Source organism: Sceloporus occidentalis, unplaced genomic scaffold (assembly GCF_023333645.1).
Source record: "Sceloporus occidentalis isolate IW3139 unplaced genomic scaffold, rSceOcc1.0.p SCAF_8, whole genome shotgun sequence".
Taxonomy (NCBI): Eukaryota; Metazoa; Chordata; class Lepidosauria; order Squamata; family Phrynosomatidae; genus Sceloporus; species Sceloporus occidentalis.
In genome coordinates, this window is record NW_028316988.1 from 31692204 (window position 1) to 31697672 (window position 5469).

A 5469-nucleotide genomic window follows, 5' to 3' on the forward strand; every position below is an offset into this window, starting at 1 on the left:
ACTGAAGGCACAATTTCAAACAGTTCCAGTGAGGAAGAAAAATGGGAGATGTCTCAAGACACCAGGATGGATGACTAAGGAACTTACAACAGAGCTAATTTTAAACAGAGCATGTATAAGACATGGAAAAAGGGGGAAATCACAAAAAAGGGATTCAAAGAAATAGCAGGCATGTGTAGGGGTAAAGTCAGAAAAGCCAAAGCGCAAAATGACCTCAGGCTTGCTAGAGAGGTTAAGAACAATAAAAAGGGCTTTTTTGGATATGTCCACAGCAAAAGAAGGCAGCAGTAGTGAAGGCGACCAGCAGGGGGCGCGTCCTCCTCTTTCTCTTCAGGCCACCATGGTGAAGGAGATGGGCTACTACGACACCTTGGAGGTGAAGCCCAGTGCCACCTCTGACGAGATCAAACGTGCCTACCGCAAGTTGGCACTGAAGTACCATCTAGATAAGAATCCCAGAGAAGGCGAGCGGTTTAAGCACATTTTGCAGGCTTACGAAGTTCTCTCAGACCCAAAGAAAAGGAATCTCTATGATCAGGGAGGGGAGCAAGCCATTAAAGAAGGAGGAAGTGGCAGCAAATTCACTTCACCCATGGACATCTTTGACATGTTCTTTGGTGGTGGAGGCCGAATGGCTAGAGATAGAAGGGGGAAGAAGACTTGTACAATGGAGCTACAAGAAAACTGGCACTTCAGAAGAATGTAATTTGTGACAAATGCAAAGGTTATGGCGGGAAGAAAGGGTCTGTGGAAAAGTGCCCCACATGTAAAGGAGGAGTGCATGTGATCATTCAGCAGACTGGGCCTGGCATGATGCAGCAGATCCGGAGTGTCTGTCCAGAATGTAAAGATCAAGGAGAGAGGATAAATCCCAAAGACCGGTGCACCATCTACAGTGGCAACAAAGTGGTTAGAGAGAAGAAGATCATTGAAATGCACATTGACAAAGGCATGAAAGATGGTCAGAAATTAGTGTTCCATGGAGAAGAGCCCAACTTGGAGCCTGGGGGTGTCATCATTGTGCTGGATCAGAAGGGCCACCCGGTATTTCAGAGGAGGAGCCACAACTTACTCATGAAAATGAAAATTCAACTGACAGAGGTATTGTGTGGCTTCAAAAACAGAATCGATACATTGGATAACAGAGTCCTTGTAGTAACATCTAAACCTGGTAAGGTGATAAAACATGGAGACATTAAGTGCATCTTAAATAAAGGCATGCCAATTTACAAATCTCCATTGGAAAAAGGTTGCCTGATCGTCCAGTTCCTTGCTACATTCCCAGATAAGCTTTCCCTGGATAAGCTACCTCTGTTAGAAGCTCTCCTTCCTCCTTGGGAAGAAGTAATGATTTCAGATGACATGGATCAAGTTGACCTGGTTGAATATGATCCCAAAGAGTGGCCTCACTGTAATCAGGGGGAGGTCTGCGAAGAGGACGAAGAAAGGCCCCAAACTGGGATGCAGTGCCAGACATCCTGAACCACAACTGTAACAGACTCTAAAGTTACAGCTTCAGGAATTGATCTGCAAAGGTTTTTAAAGCCTCCTTCCAAGTTTTGCACAATGGGTTACTGTATATTTATTTTTGTAATGACTTCCATATTTAAAAGTTTATGTAAAAGACAAGCATGTGTAACTTAAGAATTGTGCATCCTGCTGCTTGATTGAGTAAAGAAATGCTTGAGGCAGGGAATGCTTCCTCTACTACTGTATGACTGAAGTATTGAAATTGAAGGGACCATTCTCAGTTTTTAAAAAAAATGGCCTGTGAGGGAGTGAATAGGCTGGCCCAGCTCCATCAGGGGCTAGCCTGAAGACAGAGGCTCCTCCTTCCATAACATCCTTCAGCCTGCGAGGGAGTGAATAGGCTGGCCAAGCTCCACCAGGTGCTAGCCTGAAGATAGAGGCGCCTCCCTCCATAACTGTCATCCTTCAGCAGGTGAAGGAGAGAATAGGCTGGCTGAGTTCCACAAGGGGATAGCCTCAAGACATAGGCTCCTCCCGCCATAACTGTCATCCTTTGGCAGGTGAACGAAAGAATAGGCTGGCCCAGCTCCATCGGGGCTAGCCTGAAGATAGAGGCTCCTTCCTCCATAACTGCCATTCTCCGGCCTGTGAGCAGGGACGTAGCCAGGATTTTGGGAAGGGGGGGTCAAGACTAAGTGCCACCATTTTGAGAGGCTAAGAGCCCCTCCCTCCAAGACACAAAAAGAGGGCCGAGCGTTTACCCTCGACACCTCGATGGCACCACTTTAACTTCCGTTATGGCTTCATGCTGTGGAATCTTGGGATCTGTAGTTTTGAGGACCTGTTGAGTCATCTGTCAGGTGCCCCAACAAACTACAAATCCCAGCATTTCACAACATGGAGCCAAGGGCAGTTAAAGTGGCATCAGACTGGATTATTTTTTCAGTGCAGATGCAAACTGAGTCTTTCCTCTGAAGGTGTTTACATCAGATAAATTCAACTCGATAAAGCAAAGTGCAGCTGCTCACGCAATGAGCGGCAGCCACTCTGTTCATGCTCAGAGACACTCTGCTCATGCTTTGAGACACTGCATTCCAACTTCTGAGCTGAGCTAAGAACCCAGGCTGCATCCACACAACATTTCATTCCCACTTCCAAGAGGGATTTTTAATTCCAAGACATACATACATACACACACATACACACACACACACACACACACAATTTTTAATTCCAAGACCTATCTATCTATCTATCTATCTATCTATCTATCTATCTATCATAATTTTAAATTCCAAGACATTATACCTTCCTTTCTTTTTATGAAAAACAAACCCCTTTAAGAGAATCCTATTTTGGGAGAAAGGCAGAGTATAAAATCAATCAATAAAAAATTATAGTCCAATAGTCCATCAGTGCATGGCTTGCATTATAAGACTTTATACCTTTATACATTTAAAAACAATTAAAATCACAGTAGGCTCAGAGTGCTATAGAATCATGGAATCATAGAGTTGGAAGAGACCCCAAGGGCCATCCAGTCCAACCCCATTCTGCCATGCAGGAACTCCCAGTCAAAGCATCCCCAACAAATTATGTAATGGAGGTGTCCATCTACATTGTAGAAAGATATACTATAGATTAATGCTATAGAAAATCACCACCTTGAGTCCTTATATTGGGAGAAAGGTGGGATATAAGAAAATAACAACAACAACAACAACAACATCTGGGTATTGTAGTTTTGTGAGACATTTAGCATTCTTTGTCAGAGAGCTCTGGTGGCACAACATACTACAAATCCCAGGATTTTCCATAGCATTAAAGTGGTGTCGAACTGGATTATTTCTGCAGTGTGCAGCCTTATTAGACTGCAGTTCCCAGCAGTCTGTGGTGCTGCTGGATGATGGGGCCTGCAGTCTAGCATTGCCTGGAGCAAGGCCATAGGACTCCACAGCCCCGATTCATCATCTTAGATTGATTCCATATATTAATTAATTAATCATAAAATCTTAGAGTTGGAAGAGACCCCAAGAAGGGCCATCCAGTCCAACCCCATTCTGCCGTGCAGGAACTCTCCGTCAAAGCATCCCCATTGACATGCTAAAAAGGGGCCAGCTAACTGTATTTTATTCTATTTGTCTTTTAAAAAAGAGAAAAAACAAGGCTGGAACGAAGCCTCTTGCCTTTTTGTATTGCAAACCCTCCTCTTTTTTGTTGTTGCAAAAATCCAGAATGACTGTTTTTTGAAAACCTGAGTTCATTATCAGAAGAAATGTCCAGAGTAGAGTCTGAGTCTCCTTTCTCTGGACTTCTGAAACCTGAATTATTGCAAACCCCAAAACTGACCCTGAGAGCATCTGGTCTGACCCCAGCTCAAGGACACCTGGGAATCCTGAAGGTTTAGATCAATTACTGAACTATTGAATTATACAAGGAATAGTGGTCTAAGGGTTTTGCTGAAGCTCAGTGTGCAGAAGCACAACATTATTTTGAAAATATTGTGTTTTAAATTACCTTCAGTCTATGTCCATGAGATGCATATGAGACATACATGGATCCCATCTCCCATTATAGCCCATTAGACATACTGTATATAAATATACCAAACTCTGAAAAACTCCAAAATCCAAAATACATCTAGTCCTCAGCATTTTGGGTAAGGGATATTATTATTATTATTATTATTATTATTATTATTATTATTCTATATTGTATATGGATATAACTGCTGAAAGTAAAGTTAGAAGTCACCTTTTTTTATATATTTCCCTTTAGAAGCTTCCTTCTTTCCTTTTTCTTTCTTCCTTTCTCCCCTTCCTCTTCCTCCCTTTCTTTTCCTTCTTTTCTTCAGTTCTCCCTCCCTCCCTCCCTCCCTATCATTCTTCCTTCCTTTTCACCCTTCCTTCCCTTCTTCCTCCTACTCTCCTTCTGCAGGAAAGAGCTTTACTTTTATTCTGGCAAAAGCACAAGGGGGGAGGGGGAGGAGGAGGCGGAGGAGTGGAAGCCGGACTCCGATGGAAACGAAAGAGAAAGAAATCACAAGGACCCCCTCCCTTCCCCTCCTCTCTCTCTCTCTCTCTCTCTCTCTGAGCTTGCAACTTTTGTCTTTCCCCTTTTCCCTTTCTGAGTTCTCCATGGTTTTGATGGAGGGGAGGAGGGGGGAGGAAGGAGCTTGAAGGCCCCCAGGGCCTGAAGGGGGTTCCGGACCCCCCAAAAAAACCCTTCCCTACGTCCTTGCTGTGAGGGAGTGAATAGGCTGGCCCAGCTCCACCAGGGATAGTCTAAAGATAGAGGCTCCTCCCTCCATAACTCATCCTTCAGCCTGCAAGGGAGAGAATAGGCTGGACCCATAACTGCCATCCCCTGGCCTGTGAGGGAGAGAATAGGCTAGCCCAGCTAAACCACGGGCTAGCCTGAAGTTAGAGGGTCCTCCGTCCTTAACTGTCATCCTTCGCCCTGTGAGGGAGAGAATAGGCTGACCCAGCACCACCAGGGGCAAGCCTGAAGATAGAGGCTCCTCGTTCCATAACTGTCACCTTCGTCGGTGAGGGAGAGAATAGGCTGGCCCAGCTCCATCGGGGCTAGCCTGAAGATAGAGGGTCCGCCCTCCATAACTGCCATTCTCCGGCCTGTGAGGGATTGAATAGGCTGGCCCAGTTCCACCAGGGCTAGCCTGAACATAGAGGCTCCTCCCTCCATAACTCATCTTTCAGCTGCGAGGGAGTGAATAGGCTGGCCCAGCTCCACCAGGGCTAGCCTGAAGATAGAGGCTCCTCCTACCATAACTGTCATCCTTCAGCCGGGGAGGGAGAGAATAGGCTGGCCCAGCTCCATCGGGACTATCCTGAAGATAGAGGCTCCTCCCTCCATAACTCATTCTTCAGCCTGCAAGGGAGAGAATAGGCTAGCTCAGCTCCACCAGGGGCTGCCTGAAGATAGAGGCTCCTCCCTCCATAACTGTCATCCTTCGGACTGTGAGAGAGAGAATAGGCTGGA

General features: G+C 45.5%; 1 pseudogene; it reads left to right on the plus strand.

Annotated features, from left to right (window-relative positions):
• The first annotated feature begins 340 nt into the window (after positions 1-340).
• Positions 341-1482, plus strand: LOC149308520 (dnaJ homolog subfamily A member 4 pseudogene; annotated as a pseudogene).
• The last annotated feature ends 3987 nt before the right edge of the window (positions 1483-5469 follow it).